This window comes from Kogia breviceps, chromosome 5, assembly GCF_026419965.1.
Source record: "Kogia breviceps isolate mKogBre1 chromosome 5, mKogBre1 haplotype 1, whole genome shotgun sequence".
Classification (NCBI taxonomy): Eukaryota; Metazoa; Chordata; class Mammalia; order Artiodactyla; family Physeteridae; genus Kogia; species Kogia breviceps.
In genome coordinates, this window is record NC_081314.1 from 77,781,832 (window position 1) to 77,806,294 (window position 24,463).

The 24,463-nt window shown below is 37.7% G+C and overlaps 1 protein-coding gene across 25 annotated transcripts in view; it reads left to right on the top strand.

Moving 5' to 3' along the window:
- Positions 1–24,463, top strand: part of DLG1 (discs large MAGUK scaffold protein 1) — a 313,869-nt gene that overhangs the window by 232,737 nt on the left and 56,669 nt on the right. The gene's annotated exons all lie outside the window — the stretch shown is intronic.

A 24,463-nucleotide genomic window follows, 5' to 3' on the forward strand; every position in this document is an offset into this window, starting at 1 on the left:
CAAAACTACCAGTGGGACTACACATGGCTTTTATCTTCTGGCCAACACATTCTTGCCCAATAGGCATATTATACAGAAACAAATTATAATCAGTGCTTGCTTAGTATTATAGAAAGCCTCTTATTTATATGTATATGAGGAATATAGACTATTTAGGTATGATTTAAGGGCAAGTCAATATCTCCTCCTTGACCTCCCCAGAAAACACACAAAAGCAACAAGGAAAATAAAAAGTAAACACATAGTTCTACCCATACAGCTTCACTTCACATTAAACAAAACTAAGAAGACAGGTATAATACCTGGACAACAAAATACAGGCAAAGGCTGCTTAAGCAGGTTAAGATCTGGCAAAAGCTACATGTAAAGAAGGGGAGAGTAAAAGCATGGAATGTTGAGAATGCTCAGTGGTAGCAGAACGTAGAATATGACAGAAAATTGTACTTCCTAAAGGTGGCGGGCTTGTTTTCGAAGTATAAAAACATTATCCCTTGTTTATGGCAGGCCACATAGAAATTGGAGTGAGCAAGCTAGAGCGGAAGCCATCCTTGATATGGTTTTGTTTAAAGGAAGCATTTGGTTGAAACAGTCCGTCAGATTATCTGATGCTATCAAGGCAGTCTTTTGGTTTTAAAGGCTGTAAAAATAACCTGTGCTTCCATCCCCACCCTGTACCCCAAACTTTCTGGTCCAGCCAACTCATTCAGTAATAAGCAATTTAAAAGGAACTAGCCTGGCATTCATACAAAGATATTAATAAGGAGACATGGAAACAAATAGCAAAGCTTAGCAAGAGATAAAAGTTGTCACAAACATGCATTTACACACACAAAAAAAAAATTGGGACATATCAGATGAAACTTTGATTTTAATGTTCTTAAACAATTTATGCATTCACTTCTTTGTAAGAAGACCACAAAGTAGATATGTAAAGACCTGTAGGAAGAGATGGCTTAACAACCAGAAGAGTTTAATTTTGATCTAGCATTACCCAGGAAAGAAGAAGAAAGCAAACCATTTTCTTAAATTGGAACACAAAGGCAAAGAGACATTGCAGAACAATCAATAGGGGACATAAAGGATACAATAGGAAAGGTAAAATTAAATAGAAACGAGAATTTTTAAAGATTAGTGAGAAAAGACAGGCAATTATATATTATATGTATATACTTTTTAATATATTTATATATATACACACACACATGGGATATACTTAGACTTTCTGGAAAAAGTAAATTTTTTTAAAAGAAAAGAATAAATGCTTGCAATTATAATTCATTCAAGAAAATTTTAGTAGATTAAAAAGAAGTAACTTTACATTGAAAAGACACAGCATGATAAAAAAATTAACTCAGAATGGTCAAAATTCCGACATATTCTAGTTAATTTTTATCAAGAAAGAATCTTCTGGAATATTGGTTCAAGATGGCAGAGTAGAAGGGTGTGTGCTCACCTCCTCTTGCAAGAGCACCGAAATAAAAAATAACTGCTGAACAAGCATTCACGGGAAGACACTGCAACCCACCAAAAAAGATATCACACATCCAAAGACAAAGGAGAAGCCTCAGTGAGATGGGAATGGGGGACACAATCATGATAAAATCAAATCTCATACCTGCCAGGTGGGCGAACCAACAAACTGGAGAACAATTAAACCACAAAAGTTCTCCCACTGGAGTGAAGGTTCTGAGCCCCATGTCAGCATCCCAGCCTGGGGGTCCAGCTACAGCACTAGCAATCCCCAGGGATTCTGGCTTTGAAGGGCAGCAGGATTTGAGTGCAGGACTTCCACAGGACTGGGCAGAACAGAAACTCCACTCTTGGAGAGCACACACAAAGTCTTGTGCACACCAGGACCCAAGGGAAAGGAGCAGTGACCCCATAGGAGACTGAACCAAACCTCCCTGCTAGTGTTGGAGGGTCTTCTGCAGGGGCAGGGTGCAGCTGTGGCTCACCAAGGGGAACAAGGGCACTGGCAGCAGCAGTTCTGGTAAGTACTCATTGACATGAGCCCTCCCTGAGGCCGCCATTAGCCCCACCAAACAGCCTGTAGGCTCCAGTGCTGGGTTGCCTCAGGCCAAACAACAAACAGGGAGGGAATACAGTCCCACTCGTTAGCAGACAAGTGGATTAAAATTTTACTGAGCAAGGCTTAGCCCACCAGAGCAAGACCCATTTCTACCCACCACCAGTCCCTCCCATCAGGAAGCTTGCACAGCCCTCTTAGATAGCCTCATCCACCAGAGGACAGACAGCAGAAGCAAGAAGAACTATAATCCTGCAGCATGCAGAATGAAAACCACAATCCTAAAAAGTTAAACAAAATGAAAAGGCGGAGGATTATGTTGCAGATGAAGGAACAAGGTAAAATCCCAGAAAAACAACTAAATGAAGTTGAGATAGGCAGCCTTCCAGGAAAAGAATTCAGAATAATGATAGTGAAGATGATCCAGAATGGAGGCAAAGATTATGAAGATGAAAGAAATGTTTAACAAAGACCTAGAAGAACTAAAGAACAAACAAACAAATGAACGATACAATAACTGAAATGAAAAATACACTAGAAGGAATCAATAGCAGAATAACTGAGGCAGAAGACCTGATAAGTGACCTGGAAGACAGAATTGTGGAAATCACTGCTGCAGAACAGAATAAGGAAAAAAGAATGAAAAGAAATGAGGACAGCCTAAGGACAACATTAAACACACCAACATTCGCATTATAGGGGTCCCAGAAGGAGAAGAGAGAGAGAAAGGACCTGAGAAAATATTTGAAGAAATAATAGCTGAAAACTTCCCTAACATGGGAAAGGAAACAGTCAACCAAGTCTAGGAAGCACAGAGAGTCCCAGGCAGGATAAACCCAAGGAGAAACACACCGAGACATGTAGTAATCAAATTGACAAAAAGTAAAGACAAAGAAAAATTATTGAAAGCAACAAGGGAAAAATGACAACATACAAGGGAACTCCCATAAGGTTATCAGCTGATTTCTCAGCAGAAACTCTGCAAGCCAGAAGCGAGTGGCATGATATATTTAAAGAGATGAAAGGGAAGCACCTACAACCTACAACCAAGAATACTCTACAACCAAGAATACTGTACCCAGTTCTCATTCATATTTGACAGAGAAATCAAAAGCCTTACAGACAAGCAAAAGCTAAGAGAATTCAGCACCACCAGACTGCTTTGCAACAAATGCTAAAGGAACTCCTCTAGGCAGGAAAGAGACTAGCAACTTAAAAAAAAAAAAAAAAAGCCTTGTACATATAGACTGTTATATCAAAACCTCATGGGAACAGCAAGCCCCAAAACTACGATATACACACACCAAAAAAACAAAAAGCAACTCAAACACAGCACTAAAGATGGTCACCAAAGCACAAGAGAACAAAAGAGGAAGGGAAGAAAAAAGTCCTACAGAAACAAACCCAAAACAACTAAGAAAGTGGCAGTAGGAATACACGTATCGATAACTACCTTAAATGTAAATGTATTAAATGTGCCAACCAAAAGACACAGACTGGCTGAGTGGATACAAAAACAAGACCCATATATACGCTGTCTACGAGAGACCCACCTCAGACCTAGGGACACATACAGACTGAAAGTGAGGGGATGGAAGAAGGTACTCCGTGCAACTGGAAATCAAAAGAAAGCTGGAGTAGCAATACTCACATCAGACAAAATAGACTTGAAAGACTGTTATAAGAGACAAAGAAGGGGACACTACATAACGATCAAGGCATCAATCCAAGAAGATATAACAGTTGTAAATATGTATACACCCAACATGGGAGCACCTCGATATATAAGGCAAACAAAATACTAACAGCCATAAAGGGAAAAATTGACAGTAACACAATAATAGTGGGGGACTTTAACACCCCATTTTCATCAATGGACATATCATCCAGACAGAAAATCAATAAGGAAACACAGGCCTTAAATGACACATGAGACCAGATGGACTTAATTGATATCTGTAGAGCATTCTGTCCAAAAGCACCAGAATACACATTCCTCTTAAGTGCACACGGAACATTCTCCAGGATTGCCCACATGCTGGGACACAAGGCGAGCCTCAGTAAATTTAAGAAAATTGAAATCATATCAAACGTCTTTTCCAATCACAATGCTATGAGATTAGAAATAAACTACAAAAAATAACTATAAAAAACACAAACACGTGGAGGTTAAGCAATATGCTACTAAACCACCAGTGGGCTGCTGAAGAAATCAAAAAAGAAATCAGAAAATACCTAGAGACAAATGAAAATGAAAGCACAATGATACAAAACCTGTGGGATGCAGCAAAAGCAGTTCTAAGATGGAAGTTTACAGCAATACAATCTTACCTCAGGAAACAAGAAAAATCTCAAGTAAACAACCTAACCTTACATCTGAAGGAACTAGAGAAAGAAGAACAAACAAAACCTAAAGTTAGTAGAAGGAAAGAAATCATAAAAGTCAGAACAGAAATAAATGAAATAGAGACAAAACAATAGCAATGATCAATGAAACTAAAAGCTGGTTCTTTGAAAAGATAAACAAAATTGATAAATCTTTAGCCAGACTCATCAAGAAAAAAAGGGAGAGGACTCAAATCAATAAAATTAGAAATGAAAAAGGAGAAGTTACAACTGACACCACAGGAATACAAAGGATCATAAGAGACTACTGCAGGCAACAATATGCCAATAAATGGACAACCTGGAAGAAATAGACAAATTCCTAGAAAGGTACAGTCTGCCAAGACTGAACCAGGAAGAAACAGAAAATATGAACAGACCAATCACAAGCACTGAAATTGAAAGTGTGATTTTAAAACTCCAATTTTAAAACTCCCAACAAACAAAAGTCCAGGACCTGATGGCCTCACAGGCAAATTCTATCAACATTTAGCTAAGAGTTAACACCTATACTTCTGAACTCTTCCAGAAAATTGCAGAGGAAGGAACACTTCCAAACTCATTCTATGAGGCCACCATCACCCTGATACCAAAACCAGACAAAGATACCACAAAAGAAAATTACAGGCCAGTACCACTGATGAACATAGATGCAGAAGTCCTCAACAATATATTAGCAAACTGAATCCAACAATACATGAAAAGGATTATACACCATGATCAAGTGGGATTTATCCCAGGGATGAAAGGATTTTTCAGTATCCGCATATCAATCAGTGTGATATACCACATCAACAAACTGAAGAATAAAAACCATATGATCATCTCAATAGATGGAGAAAAAGCTTTTGACAAAATTTAGCACCCATTTATGATAAAAAAAAAAACTCTACAGAAAGTGGGCATAGAGGGAACATACCTCAACATAATAAAGGCCATATACGACAAACCTACAGCTAATATCATACTCCATGGTGAAAAGCTGAAAGCATTTCCTCTAAGATCAGGAACAAGACAAGGATGTCCACTCTTGCCACTTTTATTCAGTGTAGTCTTGGAAGTCCTAGCTATGGCAATCAGAGAAGAAAAAGAAATAAAAAGAATCCAAATTAGAGAAGAAGTAAAACTGTCACTGTTTGCAGATGACATGATACTTTGCATAGAAGATCCTACAGACACTACCAGAAAACTAGTAAAGCTCATCAATGAATTTGGTGAAGTTGAAGGTTACAAAATTAATACACAGAAATCTGTTGCATTTCTATACACTAACAATGGAAGATCAGAAAGAGAAATTCAAGAAACAATTCCATTTACCATCACGTCAAAAAGAATAAAATACCTAGGAATAAACCTACCTAAGGAGACGAAAGACCTGTACTCCAAAAACTTATTATAAGACACTGATGAAAGAAATGAAGACACAAACAGATGGCATGGATTGGAAGAATCAACACTGTCAAAATGACTACACTACCCAAGGCAATCTACAGGTTCAGTGCAATCTCTATCAAATTACCAATGGCATTTTTCACAGAGCTAGAGCAAAAAATCTTAAAATTTGTATGGAGACACAAAAGACCCTGAATAGCCAAAGCAATCTTGAGAAAGAAAAATGGAGCTGGAGGAATCAGACTCCCTGACTTCAGACTGTACTACAAAGCTATAGTCATCAAAACAGTATGCTACTGATACACAAATGGAAATATAGACCAGTGGAATAGTATAGAAAGCCCAGAAATAAACTCATGTGTCTACGGTCAATTAACCTACAACAGAGGAGGCAAGACTACACAATGGTGGAAAGACAGTTTCTTCAACAAATGGTGCTGGGAAAACTAAACAGTTATGTGTAAAAAAATGAAATTAGGTCATTCTTTAACACCATACACAAAAATAAGCTCAAAATGGATTAAAGACCTAAATGTGAGACTGGACCCTATAAAACTCCAGAGGAAAACATAGGCAGAACACTCTCTGACATAAATTGCAGCAATATCTTTTTTGAGCCATCTGCCAGAATAATGGAAATAAAAACAAAAATAAACAAATGGGACCTAATTAAACTCAAAATTCTTTGCACAGCAAAGGAAACCATAAACAAAGTGGAAAGACAACCCACAGATTGGGAGAAAATATTTGCAAATGACATGACCAACAAGGGATTAGTCTCCAAAATTTACAAATAGCTCATGAGGCTTAATATCATCAAAACAGCCCAATCAAAAAATGGGCAGAAGACCTAAATAGACATTTCTCCAGAGACATACAAATGGCCAAGAGGCACATGAAAAGATGTTCAACATCACTAATTATTAGAGAAATGCAAATCAAAACTACAGTGAGATGTCACCTCACAGCAGTCAAAATGGCTATCATCAAAAAATCCACAAACAGTAAATGCTGGAGAGGATATGGAGAGTTGGGAACCCTCCTACACTGTTGTTGGGAATGTTAATTGGTATAGCCATATGGAGAATGGTATAGAGGTTCCTTAAAAAAGTAAAAATAGAGCTACCATATGACCCTGCAGTCCCACTCCTGGGCATATATCCAGAGAAAAACATGGTCCAAAAGGATACATGCATCCCAGTGTTTACTGCAGCACTGTTTACAGTAGCTAAGACATGGAAGCAATCTAAATGTCTATCAACAGAGGAATGGATAAAAAAGGTGTGGTACATATATACAGTGGAATATTACTCAGTTATTAAAAAGAATGAAATAATGCCATTTAGAGCAACATGGATAGACCTAGAAATTGTCATACTGAGTGAAGTAAGTCAGACAGAGAAAGAGAAATATCATATAATATCCCTTATATGCGGAATCTAAAAGAAATGATACAAATGAACTTATTTACAAAACAGAAACAGAGTCATAGACTTAGAGAATGAACTTATGGTTACCTGGGGGAAAGAAGTAGGGGAAGGGATAGTTACGGAGTTTGGGATCGACATGTACACACTGCTATATTTAAAATGGACAACCAACAAGGACCTTACTGTATAGTACAGGGAACTCTGCTCAATGTTATGTGGCAGCCTGGATGGGAGGGGAGTTTGAGTTTGCGGGAGAATGGATACATGTATATGTGTGTCTGAGTCCCTTTGCTGTGCACCTGAAACTATCACAACATTGTTAATTGTCTATACTCCAATATAAAATAGAGTTTAAAAATTAGAAAAAAAAAGAAGCTTCTGGAACCCAATAAAATTATTAATAGGTAAAGATTGATTGATAAAAGGAAGAACTGCTCTAATGCTTGGTGAGCATAGATCTGAACAAGGATCGTTAATTTTACCATTTTTATGTTTAGTGACTTTTAACTAAGCCTAATGTACCCCTGTATGCAGTAGGTATACTTGCCACTGATAGTTGTGGGCCTAGGACTCTCTCTTTCAGATTATCTTTTTCTGTGCTTGTACTCTTTTTTTTCTTTTGCTCTTTTTTTGTGATTTCTATACTTTTCTTTGTGAATCTTTCTGAATGATACTTTTTAGTTGTGTTCAAAACTTTAAACTATTCTCATCTTGATGGAGCTACTTTTGTATCAAGGAGAATGTGCATTGTATGTTGATTATTCAAGTAGCTGCTATTTAGCAGACATCTTCTGTTTCAAGGTTAGACCCTTATGTTACTCTTGTGTATATATCTTTTTTCCAGACATCCCTCAACACCTGACTTTTTGTCCTGTTTGATTTCTCCAGGTGTATATCTCTTTAATGTTCAAAACTGAGCATGTCTGAAACAATTCTTTTACTCCCTCAGTAAATGGCACTTCCACTGATGGTTAAGCCAGAAGGCAAGGAGTCATCCTTGACTTCCCTCCCCTTTTCTCAACCTCTATGTCTCGGCCACTACCCTTACCAAACCCACTATCATATCTTACCTATTCTAATAGCCTCTAGCAAGTCTTCTTACTTCTTTCTTGACTTTCTCCAATCCATTCATCAGCCAAAATGATCTTTTTAAATACAAAGATTGGATTGTATCACTTTTTATTTAAAATACTTCGTTCCGATTATACTCTGAATAAAATCCAAAACTTTTAATAGTGCCTGCAAGGCCCTGTGTGATTGAGCATAGCACAATACATTTGGCTTCACTGCATGCCCTCTGTTCCTTCCTTTGCTCCTTCAGCTCTAACCACACAGGCCTTCTTTCATACCCTTGATTACACCAGGTATTTTCCTAATTCTCTGTTCATTCTGTTTGTTCTTAGAATATTCTTTCCCCCTATTCTTTATATGATTGGCTCCTCATAATTCCATTTGTTATAGCACTGTGACATTTTTTTCTTTAAACAACTTAACACAGTTTATAATTGTATGTTTATTTAGGTGCCTGTTGGCTTTTTGTTTATTTAAGCCTTGCTCTAGAGCCTTATGAAACACATAGCTATATCCCTACATACAGGTGATGATATAGAGTCAAATAACAAAGCTAGTAATAGCTAGACTTCAGTCCCAGGTCTATTGCCTTCAAAATCTAGATACTTTTCACTGGGAATATTTTGATGAGTGTTTAGTCTGGCAGTATTGATTTATACTATATTCTTTTACCATAGCTATGGTGTCATTGCCTAATAAACACAAGGTAAGTACCAATAGAGCACAGAAAAAAAACATTGCCTTAGGAATTCAAAAGGAGGTAAATCATATTGCCTGGTGTGAGGAAAAAATGCCATAGAGTACAATTGGGGCTTAACTGGAAACCTGAAGAATGGGTAGTCTTTAGATGGGCAGAGAGAAGAAATGACATTCTATAAAGAATAACAGAAAACCAAAGATAAGAGAGTTAAAATTTAAAAGCATCTTTTGGGTACTTTAAAAACTTACCTGTCCTCCTTGCTGTATTGCTACTTACCTTATGTTTGTTTATTAGGCAGTGACTCGATGGCTTTATGTTTTGTTTTAATACTAACTATGTAGTTTTAACAAATGTATTTTGGTTGTACAGCACTTTTTCTAAAAAACATATTCCACGTCATCAGTGTGTAACTGCTGTGAGGGCCAAGGATATAAATTGAAGATAAGAGTCAGATTTTCTTTCTCGGTGCGGGGACTATTTTACAAAGAACAAAAGGAGTTGCCTGATACTCTGATCATCAGTCATCTCCTTGCAGTTAGTATTTTCACTTTATTAATGACAAATCCATTGGGATTCTCTGCTTCATTGATAATCTGACATATATACATACAGACAGACAAAGAGCGAAGAGGAAAACTTTTTGGTAAGAGTAAGTTTTTAGGATCTATAACTTGTCTGTTGGTCTCCCATGAAATACTGTTATGAGTTTTTCAGCCTGTATACTTTGAACTTTTATGACATAGGCTCCAAGTATGAAAAAATAATCTCCACAATACATTTAGAATGACTTAAACTCCTAGCTCCCCCAGTTTTGCCAACTCCAAAGACAGGCAACAATTTGTTTTTAGAGTTTTACTAGTAATCATTCTGGGGAATTATAATCAGAAATCAAACATGGGCAGTGGAAGTACTATTCTAGTTTTTTGCTCCATATCCAGAAGTTACAAAATTTTGACAAATAGTTCCTGGTCTATAGTTATAGACGCTCATATGGGCTGGGTGATAGACTATAATAGAAAAAACATGTGTGCCAGGCATCTAACCATGTTATATTTATTAGCTCTTTTAATTCCCGTAAAGCCCTATAAAGTGAGCACTTTTACCATCATTTTACATTACAGTTGAGTAAAATAAGGCACAAAAAGGTTAAGTAACTTGCCAGTTACATAGCTGTTAAGTGATTAATATTCATTCTAGCCCTTTGTAGAGGAGGAAAAACTTTTCCTCTACCCTTTTTAGTTTCAATAGCTGGGGCCTATGAATTAAACTGACAGAAGACAGATTAATAGAAGAAAATATTTTATTTTGCCTGCATACACAGAGCCAACAAAAGAAGGAGTTGGCTCATTAAATGATTAAAGTTAAAGGCTTATCTACCTAACATAGTATGGAAAAGGAAGTGGATGTAAAAGCCTTCTGTGGGAAAAATAAATAGGTTTCTTAAGGAAAGAAAAGTACATTTTTAGGAGAAAGTTTTTGATAATGTTTGTCTCTACAGTATGAGTGGTCTTTCCATCTTCTTCAAGGCCATAAAGCTCCCCAAGAGAGGAAATTTACAATAGCCTCATTTCCCAGAAGTTGCTCCTTTTAGTCAGATAAAGAAAGCTCTAAGAAGGCTTTTCCTACATTTGTTGAACCTCAGATGTCTTCAGCGTAAAATAATCTCAGTGACAACTCTGGGGTTCCAAGTGGTCCCCCACACCTTGAATACATCTCAACTACACATTAAAGCTACCTTCCTTCACAAAAAAGCCCTAAACTCAAAAATGTTTTATCTCATTGTTCCTCAAGTATACTATACCAGCTTCCAGACCTTATTTTTTGGTTCAGAAAATATTAACTATATTGATATTATAAAGGAAAAAGAGCAAAGGGAAAGAATTAAACTTATATTAAATGTATGTTCTGTTTCCCATTGGACATGTCTTAAACTTGTGAGGTATTTTTATTTCATTTTTGTAAGAAGAAAAAAAATCTTTGAGATTGGTGTTACTGTCCCTAATCTTCAAGTGACTGAAGTCTAGAAAAGCTGAGAGGTTTGGCCAGAGCCACTTTCCTGTGTTTCAAAGGTTTAATTTAAATCTGAGTTGCAGAGATGGAGTTTTAACCCATCTTCTCATTTTATTTTCATAATTAATTTTGGTAGCAACAAAGAGAGTCTGGAGACTGAATGGAGAGGTTGTATTGGATTAGTGGCATTTCTTTGCAAACATATGTCATCTCTTAAAGTGGTTTTCTGTAGCAGGTTCCTAATTAATATTTTTCAGTATCTTACTTTCCTTCCTATACCTTTCTACCCTTTCCTAACTACTTAAAACAACCAGCCTGACTTCTTACTCAGAAACATATCGTTTTTCTTTTCTAGACCAGTCATAATATCCATTCTCTGATACTTGTTGCTTTCAGATGTTAACTGTGTATTTAATTAATATATTTCATTATAGAGTATAAATGAGTTTTATTCTTCATAGTTGGGATTGCAAGTTTCAAAGAAATCGGGGGAGGTAAAATTTCTCACCACTCTCCTGCCCCCTGCTTTCGTCCATCTTTTCACTTGAAGTGTGGAGGTGCAAACTAAGATGAGAAGTTGAAAACGGAATAAAATGCAGAAAGTTCACTATTAAACATTTTCTCTCTTCTTATAACCATACACATATTATTTAACTTACAGCCAATAGTTCAGAGACTCCCTAATATATTTCATGACAGGAAATATAGTTTGGTTCAGGAATTTCTGAAATGCTTAGTGGAGATTATCTCTTAGGTAACATTTTAGCTCTCTCCAATGGTAGCTTTCCTGAAATGAGTTGTGGTGTAATTTCTAGAAGAGGGGTGCAAATGACTTAGCAGAAAAAAAGAAATGAGACTCTTCCTTCAAAATAAAATATAAGAAAGGATACACAGGATGGGTATAAGGTGCAAATTGTTAGAGCTGAAAGTGTGAATTGATTGAAACTAAAGGAAAAGATGGGAATCTTAGCCAGGTGAATGAAATGAAAGGCTTAAAGGAAAAGTAACTTTGAGGAAAGTATTGACATATGTTTGGAACAGACAGATGGTTATGTAGAATTATTAATAGTAAGTAAAGACCATAAATATGAAAATCTGAACAGAGTGAACAAAATAAGTAAGGCGCATATTTAAGAAATTATCAGGAATTGAGTTTAGGTCTCCAATATCTTAAATGTTGACTATCTGAGACTGTAACTGCTTTGTAGTAACTTAGTTCTTAGGAAAGAACATTTTTTGCCTCACTATAAAATAAGGTAATGTGATCTTTTTACAGAAAGTTTTAAAATTTCTAAAATGTGGAATATTTTAAATCACTGGGACTTTGGTTAATTCAATTAGCAAAATGGCTAAAAACAACTAATAATGCTACATGAAATATAATGAACATCTTATTAAAAGCATCAAAGTGCTGCTAAGGCAGTAAGGAATTATCAAACGAAAAGTGAAGGGAAACTGGGAACTCAGAGAACTGAAGAATCACAGAAGTCACTTTTGAATAAGTGCAGTGATATACTGGCTTACAAGGGTCAGTTAAACTTTCAGGAATTTTGCAAACTAGTTGTTAAACATGGTCATTATTTTTTTATGTATAAATTTATTTATTTATTTTTGGCTGTGTTGGATCTTCGTTGCTGTGTGCAGGCTTCCTCTAGTTGCGGCAAAAGGGAGCTACTCTCATTGCAGTGTGTGGGCTTCTCATTGCCGTGGCTTCTCTTGTTGCAGAGCATGGGCTCTAAGGTGTGGGCTTCAGTAGTTGTGGCATGTGGGCTCAGTAGTTGTGGCTTGTGGGCTCTAGAGCACAGGCTCAGTAGTTGTGGTGCACGGGCTTAGTTGTTCCATGGCATGTGGGATCTTCCTGGACCAGGGCTCAAACCTGTGTCCTCTGCATTGGCAGGCGCATTCTTAACCATTGTGCCACCAGGGAAGTCTGAACATGGTCATTATTAAAAATAATATTAGGCTGTTTGATGGGGCTAATGGTGGACTCTGGGAGGGCTCATGCTGAGGAGTACTTCCCAGAACTTCTGCCAGTGTTTTGTTCCCACGGTGAAACACAGCCAACCCCTGCCTCTGCAGGAGACCCTTCAACACTAGCAGCCATGTGGTTGACAGGGTCTTGATGCTCTGGCTGGGTGTCAGGCCTGTGCCTCTGACCAGAGACCTCCCGGCTCCACGTAATATCAAATGACGAAAGCTCTCCCACAGATCTCCATCTCAACGCTAAGACCCAGCAACATTCAACAGCCAGCAAGCTACAGTGCTGGACAACCTATGCCAAACAACTAGCAAGACAGGAACACAACCCCACCCATTAAAAGAGAGGCTGCCTAAAATCATAATAAGGTCACAGACACCCCAAAACGCACCACCGGATGCGGTCCTGCCCACCAGAAAGACAAGATCCAGCCTCATCCACCAGAAGACAGGCACCAGTCCCCTCCACCAGAAGGCCTATACAACCCACTGAACCAACCTTAGCCACTGGGGGCAGACATCAAAAACAACGGGAACTACAGACCCTGCAGCCTGTGAAAAGGAGACCCCAAACACAGTAAGTTAAGGAAAATGAGAAGACAGAGAAACACACAGCAGATGAAGGAGCAAGGTAAAAACCCACCAGACCAAACAAATGAAGAGAAAATAGGCAGTCTACCTGAGAAAGAATTCAGAGTAATGATAGTAAGCATGATCCAAAATCTTGAAAATAGAGCGGAGAAATTATGAGATTATGTTTAACAAGGACCTAGAAGAAATAAGGAGGAAGCAAGCAATGATGAGCAACACAATAAATGAAATTAAAAATACTCTAGATGGGATCAATAGCAGAATAACTGAGGCAGAAGAACAGATAAGTGACCTGGAAGATAAAATAGTGGAAATAACTACTGCAGAGCAGAATAAAGAAAAAAGAATGAAAAGAACTGAGGACAGTCTCAGAGACCTCTGGGACAACATTAAACGCACCAACATTCGAATTATAGGGGTCCCAGAAGAAGAAGAGAAAGAGAAGGAGACTGAAAATATATTTGAAGAGATTATAGTTGAAAACTTCCCTAATATGGCAAAGGAAATAGTCAAGGCCAAGAAGCACAGAGAGTCCCTTACAGGGTAAATCCAAGGAGAAATGCATGAAGACACATATTAATCAAACTATCAAAAATTAAAAACAAAGAAAAAATATTAAAAGCAGCAAGGGAAAAGTGACAACATAAAAGGGAATCCCATAAGGTTAACAGCTGATCTTTCAGCAGAAACTGCAAGCCAGAAGTGAGTGGCAGGATATATTTAAAGTGATGAAAGGGGAAAAACATACAACCAAGATTACTGTACACAGCAAGGATCTCATTCAGACTCGATGGAGAAATTAAAACCTTTATAGACAAGCAAAAGCTAAGAGAATTCAGCACCACCAAACCAGCTTTACAACAAATGCTAAAGGAACTTCTCTAGGTAGGAAACACAAGAGAAGGAAGAGACCTACAATAATAAATCCAAAACAATTAAGAAAATGTCAGGGCTTCCCTGGTGGCGCAGTGGTTGAGAATCCGCCTGCCGATGCAGGGGACACGGGTTCGTGCCCCGGTCCGGGAAGATCCCACATGCCGCAGAGTGGCTGGGCCCGTGAGCCATGGCCGCTGAGCCTGTGCGTCCGGAGCCTGCGCTCCGCAATGGGAGAGGCCACAACAGTGAGAGGCCCGCGTACCACAAAAAAAAAAAAAAAAAAATGGCAATTAAGAATACATATTGATAACTACCTTAAACATAAATGGATTAAATGCTCCAACCAAAAGACATAGACCGGCTGAATGGATACAAAAACAAGACCCGTATATATGGTGTCTATAAGAAATCCACTTCAGACCTAGGGGCACATGCAGACTGAAAGTGAGGGGATGGAAAAAGATATTGCATGCAAATGGAAATCAAAAGAAAGCTGGAGTAGCAATTCTCATATCAGGCAAAATAGACTTTAAATTGAAGACTATTACAAGAGACAAAGAAGGACACTACATAATCATCAAGGGATCAATCCAAGAAGAAGATATAACAATTCTAAATATTTATGCATGCAGCATAGGAGCACCTCAATACATAAGGCAAATGCTAACGCCCATAGAAGGGGAAATCAACAGTAACACAATCATAGTAGGAGACTTTAACACCCCACTTTCACCAATGGATAGATCATCCAAACTGAAAACAAATAAGGAAACACAAGCTTTAAATGATACATTAAACAAGATGGACTTAATTGATACTTTATAGGACATTCCATCCAAAAACAGCAGATACACTTTCTTCTCAAGTGCTCATGGAAAATTCTCCAGGATAGATCATATCTTGGGTCACAAATCAAGCCTTGGTAAATTTAAGAAAATTGAAATCATATCAAATATCTTTTCCAACCACAACACTATGAGACTAGATGTCAATTACAGAAAAAATCTGTAAAAAATACAAACACTTGGAGGCTAAACAATACACTACTAAATAAGCAAGAGATCACTGAAGAAATCAAAGAGGAAATAAAAAAATACCTAGAAACAAATGACAATGAAAACACGACAACCCAAAATCTATGGGATGCAGCAAAAGCATTTCCAACAGGGAAGTTTATAGCAATACAATCCTACCTCAAGAAACAAAAAACATCTCAAATACACACTAACCTTACACCTAAGCCAATTAGAAAAAGAAGAACAAAAAAACCCCAAAGTTAGCAGGAGGAAGGAAATCATAAAGATCAGATTAGAAATAAATGAAAAAGAAATGAAGGAAACGATAGTAAAGATCAGTAAAACTAAAAGCTGGTTCTTTGAGAAGATAAACAAAACTGATAAACCATTAGCCACACTCATCAAGAAAACAAGGGAGGAGACTCAAATCAATAGAATTAGAAATGAAAAAGGAAAAGTAACTACTGACAGTGCAGAAATACAAAGGATCATGAGAGATTACTACAAGCAACTATATGCCAATAAAATGGACAACCTGGAAGAAATGGACAAATTCTTAGAAAAGCACAACCTGCCGAGACTGAACGAGGAAGAAATAGAAAATATAAACAGACCAATCACAAGCACTGAAATTGAAACTGTGATTAAAAATCTTCCAGCAAACAAAAGCCCAGGACCAGATGGCTTCACAGGTGAATTCTATCAAACATTTAGAGAAGAGGTAACATCTATCCTTCTCAGACTCTTCCAAAATATAGCAGAGGGAGGAACACTGCCAAACTCATTCTACGAGGCCATCACCCCGATGCCAAAACCAGAAAAGATGTCACAAAGAAAGAAAACTACAGGCCAATATCACTGATGAACATAGATGCAAAAATCCTCAACAGAATTCTAGCAAACAGAATCCAGCAGTACATTAAAAGGATCATACACCATGATCAAGTGGGGTTTATCCCAGGAATGCAAGGATTCTTCAATATACACAAATCAATCAATGTGATAAACCGTATTAAAAAATTGGAGGAGAAAACCCATATGATCCTGTCAATAGATGCAGAAAAAGCTTTCGACAAAATTCAACACCCATTTATAATAAAAATCCTCCAGAAAGTAGACATAGAAGGAACTTACCTCAACATAATAAAGGCCATATATGGCAAACCCACAGCCAGCATTGTTCTCAGTGGTGAAAAACTGAAAGCATTTCCTCTAAGATCAGGAACAAAACAAGGTTGCCCACTCTCACCACTATTATTCAGTATAGTTTTGGAAGTTTTAGCCACAGCAATTGGAAGAAAAAGAAATAAAAGGAATCCAAATCAGAAAAGAAAAAGTAAAACTGTCACTGTGCAGATGACACGATACTATACATAGAGAATCCTAAAGATGCCACCAGAAAACTACTAGAGCTAATCAATGAATTTGGTAAAGTATCAGGATACAAAATAAATGCACAGAAATCTCTTGCATTCCTATACACTAATGATGAAAAGTCATAAAGAGAAGTTAAGGGTATGCTCCCATTTACCACTGTAACAAAAAGAATTAAATGCCTAGGAATAAACCTACCTAAGGAGACAAAAGACCTGTATGCAGAAAGCTATAAGACACTGATGAAAGAAATTAAAGATGGTACAGACAGATGGAGAGATATACCATGTTCTTGGATTGGAAGAATCAACATTGTGAAAATGACTGTACTACCCAAAACAATCTACAGATTCAGTGCAATCCCTATCAAACTACCAATGGCATTTTTCACAGAACTAGAACAAAAAATTTCACAATTTGTATGGAAACACAAAAGACCCTGAATAGTCACAGCAATTTTGAGAAAGAAACACTGAGCTGGAGGAATCAGGCTCCCTGACTTCAGACTACACTAAAAAGCTACAGTAATCAAGACAGTATGGTACTGGCACAAAAACAGAAATACAGATCAATGGAACAGGATAGAAAGCCAAGAGATAAACCCACACATATATGGTCACCTTGTCTTTGATATATAGGAGGCAAGAATATACAGTGGAGAAAAGACAGCCTCTTTCCCAGTGCTGGAAAAATTGGACAGATACATGTAAAAGAATGAAATTAGAACACACCCTAACACCATACCCAAAAATAAATTCAAAATGGATTAAAGACCTAAATGTAAGGTCAGACATTGTAAAATTCTTAGAGGAAAACACAGACGGAAGAACACTCTGACATAAATCACAGCAAGATCCTTTTTGACACACCATTTGAGAAATGTAAATAAAAACAAAAATAAATGGGACCTAATGAAACTTAAAAGCTTTTGCACAGCAAAGGAAACCATAAACAAGATGGAAAGACAACCCTCAGAATGGCAGAAAATATTTGCAAATGAAGCAACTGACAGAGGATTAATCTCCAAAATTTACAAGCAGCTCATGCAGCTCAATATCAATAAAACAAACAACTCAATCCAAAAATGGACAGAAGACCTAAACAGACATTTCTCCAAAGAAGACATACAGATTGCCAACAAACACATGAAAGGATGTTCAACATCACTAATCATTAGAGAAATGCAAATCAAAACTACAATGAGGTATCAGCTCACACCAGTCAGAATGGCCATCATCAAAAAATCTACAAACAGTAAATGCTGGAGAGGGTGTGGAGAAAAGGGAACCCTCTTGCACTGTTGGTGGGAATATAAATTGATACAGCCACTATGGAGAACAGTATGCAGGTTCATTAAAGAACTAAAATTAGAGCTACCATATGACCCAGCAATCCCACTACCTGGCATATACCCTGAGAAAACCATAATTCAAAAAGAGTCATGTACCATAATGTTCATTGCAGCTCTATTTACAATAGCCAGGACATGGAATCAACCTTAGTGTCCATCGACAGACGAATGGATAAAAAAGATGTGGCACAAATATACAATGGAATATTACTCAGCCATAAAAGTAACAAAATTGAGCTCGTTGTAGTGAGGTGGATGGACCTAGAGACTGTCATACAGAGTGAAGTAAGTCAGAAAGAGACAAATACCATATGCTAACACATATATATGGAATCTTTAAAAAAAATGGTTCTAAAGAACCTAGGGGCAGGACAGGAATAAAGACAGACATAGAGAATGGATTTGAGGACATGGGGAAGGGGAAAAGATAAGCTGGGATGAAGTGAAAGTGTGGCATGGACATATATACACTGCCAAATGTAAAATAGATCGCTGGTGGGAAGCAGCTGCATAGCACAGGGAGATCAGCTTGGTGCTTTGTGTCCACCTAGACGGGTGCGATAGGGAGGGTGGGAGGGAGATGCAAGAGGGAGGAGTTATGGGGACGTATGTATATGTATAGCTGATTCAGTTTGTTATACAGCAGAAACTAACACATCACTGTAAAGCTATTATACTCCAATAAAGATGTTTTAAAAATAAATAAAATTTCAAATCTAAAAACAAAATAAAATAGATTTGAAACTGAATTGAAAAAAAAAAAAACGGAATTGCCCAGAACTCCCCACTCCCCACTCCCCACCCCCAGAAAAACATTAAGACCAGTAGAAACCAGATGAAAAGGTATCGCCATGAACCTCAATATAAAAGCAGGTATAAACAAGCTGTCAACAGATGTAAGACCCCATGGTATCAGTATCTGTACCTGGAGAAGCAGTTGAAGAAGCCCAAAAGCCAATCTGTACTCATTTAAAAAACGAAGTGGATCTATTGAGAACTGCCTCTGAAACTATAAGGGTTTTTGCACAATCTACGTGTGAGTGCAAGGGATCTGCAATAAGGTGTGAAGAAGCTGGAGCAGTCTGAGCCCCATGACACAATTAACCAGCTATATAGCTCCCTTTTAGTTCAAAGCCCTACACTAAGGAACAATTACTAGGAATAAAATCCAAATTGAGCAGGATAGGGATAATAGAGTCAAAGGATATAGAAGGTCCAGATGAGTGGGGGGAAAGAAAGCCCAGGAGATCTCACAGTATATGAGATATATCTTTGAACACTTGACAGAAACAGCAAAAGGGAGTTCTAGAGCTGTGGAGATAGAAAAGCCGTCCTGATGCAATACTCTTATCTTAAAATGTTCAGGAAAACTAATTTCTCATAAAAATGAACAACAGAGGGGCTTCCCTGGTGGCGCAGTGGTTGAGAGTCCGCCTGCCAATGCAGGGGACACGGGTTCGTGCACCAGTCCAGGAAGATCCCACATGCCGCGGAGCAGCTAGGCCTGTGAGCCACGGCCGCTGGGCCTGTGCATCCAGAGCCTGTGCTCCGCAACAGTAGAGGCCACAACAGCGAGAGGTCCATGTACCACCAAAAAAAAAAAGAACAACAGAAAAGGATCAAGATTGAATCCAATAGAAACCTATTTGAAAAATGAAAATAAGAATCAGAACAATGTCTGTACAATGAAAGTATGCCAGAAAGATGTGCCCACAAAACAAATGAAAAGTATAACCTAATATTGTAAAACAAGTTAAAGGAAAATGAATATATGGAAGAGCAACATAAATGAGTTAATAGAACTCAGGAAATTATTAGAAATAAAGACATTTTATTTCAAAAATTAAGTTTAACTAGAAGGAGCACACAATAGTTATTTAAAGGGCTTCCCTGGTGGCGCAGTGGTTGAGAATCCGCCTGCCAATGCAGGGGACACAGGTTCGTGCCCTGGTCAGGGAAGATCCCACGTGCCGCGGAGTGGCTGGGCCCATGAGCCATGGCCACTGAGCCTGTGCCTCCAGACCCTGTGCTCCACAACGGGAGAGGCCACAACAGTGAGAGGCCCGCGTAGCACACACAAAAAAAGTTATTTAAAGCAAGTAGGTAAAAATGAGGAATTTTTAAAAATCAAAAATAAAGAGTTCTTTCCCTTCCGCATCCTGATCAATTTTGTATTAAAGCCATTAGATGAAGCATAGCAAGGTAATTATGTGCATTGCAGGGCAGGGAAGGTGGGGAACATCTATGGTAAACCGTTAGGACTTAACCATGATGAGGGCTTCCACACAAGCAACTGTCTTGGTGTGAGGAGTTGGAGCCTGAGCAGAGTGAGATGGTTACACGTGGGACTGGTCAGAGCCCAGTCTGGAAAGTAGATGGTACTAGAAGCAGAAGGCTAGTTACAACATACAGAGAGATTGATCAAAGGAATATATATTTTAAGGGTAATGTTGTCTGTGTTTTTCAATGTTGGAGAAGATAGTTATAAATATTGAAAGGGAGAAAACTAAATATAGACCATATATTACTAGATTAGACTTGGAGAAATTTTTATGAACATATTGTTTTCAGTTTACATACTATAAACATATAGTTATAAATGTGTATCTGTTTTGCATATATATATGCAATTCCCTGGCTGTATCCACTGAGAAAGCCTGGATTCAGTGCCACCCCAGTAGCAATGAGCACACCTAAGCCTCAGATCTTAGCTTCTAAATACTATTCCCCATCTAAATTACCAAGGCTGTTTGGATAAATGGCCTGTTCCAGGAGTGGGGTAGGGAAATATTACAGATTACTGTGTAGTATTTTATGCCAGAAATTAAGGAAGTGCTCGAGGAATGATGGAGGCATGTCAAAGGGCACATAATCCAATTTGAAAGGGTTTCTTTTCCACTGGCCAAATTGGGAACAATTTGAACATCAAATTGATGATAATAATACCTGATAGTAATCCACTGAATAAACTAAGATATCATGGGTCTTTACTAATATAAATAATTGAATTAATTGAAAGTTTGATGAGAATGGAGATGTGTACATGGTTTCAATAACTTGCTATTTGCAAATGGAAAAAAAGAGTAATTTTGCAGTAGAGAAACCTGGCAGACACAACCTTCATCAAGTGCTGAAAGTTTATAGCATCAGTAATGGGATGAATGAAAAATGTATACCACCTGGTAGTGTGCATTGAAAAGAGCATACATCTCTTCTGTGACATTCCTGCCAAAGTTGCAGGACTAATCATGTGGGAACATCAGACAAATCTAAAGAGACATTCTACAAAATAATTGGCCTCTAATTTTCAACAGTAGCAAGATTACAAAGTCAAGGAGAGACTGAGAAACTGCTCTGACTGGAGGAGACTTTAAAAATATGACAATTTTAACGCCTATATGCTCTGATATAATTCATGATTTCAAAATGGATCCTTTTGCTATTAAGGGTATTATTGGGGAAACTTCAGTGGGATGTGAGCATTAGATGTAGTAATGTATTAACATTGCTTTCTTGATTTTGATGGTTTTGTGATTGTATAAGAAAATATCTTTATTTGTAGGCATTACACACTGAGAATTCAAGAGTGACATCAGAGTAGCATGTTACTCTCAAGTGGTTCAGGAAAGTTTGTGATTGCTTCAATCTTTAAAAATATATTAATTTTTTAAAAAGAATAAGAAATGGTTTGAGGGTGACGGATGTAAAAAGTAGGAAGAAAATATTCAACATGCATATAATAGTCTCATAGGAAAAAACCAAAACAGTACAACAAAACAAATAATAAAAATATATAAACAAGAAAACTTTTCTGAAATTAAAAATAATAATAATTTAAACTACATATCGAAAGGACAATCCAGGTACCTAAGGTAATAACCATCACTGAGAAACATTCTAATAAAATTATTGGAATTAAGAGAAAAAAATTTGGTGAAATTCCAGGCCCCCAAAAAATGTTTTTTAAGGAAAAGAAAATGAGGTTGTCATCAGAACTTCATCCTACATCGTTTATAAGAGACAACAGAGTTAACATACTTAAGAATCAAAGAAACTGTGAATCAAACAGGCTTGAAATATAAAGACTGCAATCAAATGTATCAACAAAAAATTAGGATAATATTGTTCACATAAACCCTTCCTGAGGAGAATGACCAAACTTCAGACACCAAAAATGGAAGAGTTGCTGACATAAAGACTGGTGTTAGTAATTAAGATAGTTATAAGGAAAAGAATGTGTAATATGAAAAACTGTATGCTATGACAGTTTGGAAAAAATGCAGTTATCAGAAAATGGGGGTAGAATTGTAGATAATGTGAAAATAGCAGACTTGCCTGGTGGTGCAGTAGTTAAGAATCCAGCTGCCAATGCAGGGGATACGGGTTCAAGCCCTGGTCCGGGAGGATCCCACATGCCGCGGAGCAACTAAGCCCTTGCGCCACAACTGCTGAGCCTGCGCTCTAGAGCCTGCAAGCCACAACTGCTGAGCCCATGCTCCGCATCTGCTGAAGCCCGCATGCTCTAGGGCCTGCATGCCACAACTGCTGAGCCCATGTGCTGCAACCACTGAAGCCCATGCACCTAGAGCCCATGCTCTGCAACTAGAGAAGCCACTGCAATGAGATACCTGCGCAGTGCAACAAAGACGAGCCCCCCCTCGCCGCAACTAGAGAAAGCCCGCATGCAGCAATGAAGACCCAATGCAGCAGGATTTTAAAAAAAATAGAATAAACTGATTGCTTTGAAGTTATTAATATAAATGGATAATATTTCAAATTAGATCTGGGGAGATTGCTCGTAGTAGGGGGCCAAAAACCAAACCAAGAGTTATTAGAACAGAATAAAGCTTCCTAATTTTACATTTATATATGTACTTTTATAAATATTTAAATTTTATTTAAATATATTTTCTTAAGTATATATAAATGTTTATAAGTGTTTTATAAACATTTATTAAAATATAAATTTTATATAAATATTTTATATATTCATAAAATATGATCCCTTGTTCAGGAATCTAGTGTGCATGTATGTGTGTGTGTATATATATATATATATATAAATTTAGGAAGGCTTGTCCGTGTGTGTGTGTGTGTGTGTGTGTGTGTGTGTGTGTGTGTATATGAACAAATAGACTGCACAGTGAAACTGTGTTCCAGTTGCTATTACTTCATAACCACCCCTAAAGCTCAGTGGATTAAAACAACAATCATTTTATGGATTCACTGTGTTAGGAATTCAGCCGGAATTTTGGCTTGTATGGTCCTTGTGGCATAGACCGAGGTCACTTAATGGGATTCAGCTGATGGATGAGCTGCTTTGGAAAGTCCAAAATGGCTTCACTCCCCTTGTCTTGGGACTTTGTTGGCACGAGCTAGAAGTTTGGGCTCAGAACTATCACATGACCTCTGAAGAGTTGTGCTTTGAGAGTAGTTGGACTTCTTACATGGTGTCTGGCTTCCTCCAGATCAAACATCCCATAAGAACCAGGCAAATGTTCCCATGGACTCTTCTGATGTAACCTAGAAAGTCACATATGATCATTTCTACCACATTCACTTGCTTATAATTGAGTCATAAGACCAGCCCAAATTCAAGAAGGGGATTAGATTCCACCTCTTTTTTTTTTTTTTTTTTTTTGCGGTATGCGGGCCTCTCACTGTTGTGGCCTCTCCCGTTGCGGAGCACAGGCTCCGGACGCACAGGCCCAGCGGCCATGGCTCACGGGCTTAGTTGCTCCGCGGCATGTGGGATCTTCCCGGACCAGGGCACAAACCCGTGTCTCCTGCATCGGCAGGCGGATTCTCAACCACTGCGCCACCAGGGAAGCCCTAGATTCCACCTCTTGTTTGGGGAATGGCAAGGTCACATAGTACAAGAACATGTGGGATGCAGGCATCTTTGGAATATATAATCTACCACAAGCTATGTCTATAAAATTCATGTATATATATATATTCAACATATGAACATAAAATATAAAACATAAAATAGAATGAATAGAACTGGAGATCACACAACTTCAATTATATCAAAAGTTAATTCAGCTTAATTGTTACAAGAAAACAATTTTCAGATTTGCTAGTAAAGCAAAATCTAACCCTATATAGTATCTTGTCGTACAAAGAGATAGAGGTTAGAAATAAAAGAACCATATAGCTATAAAAAAATAATGAGGGAAGTCTGTATACGCTGCTACGGAGCATTCTTACTGCAGTAAAACTACTTATTATTAAATAAAATAAACAATGTGGAGAAATGTG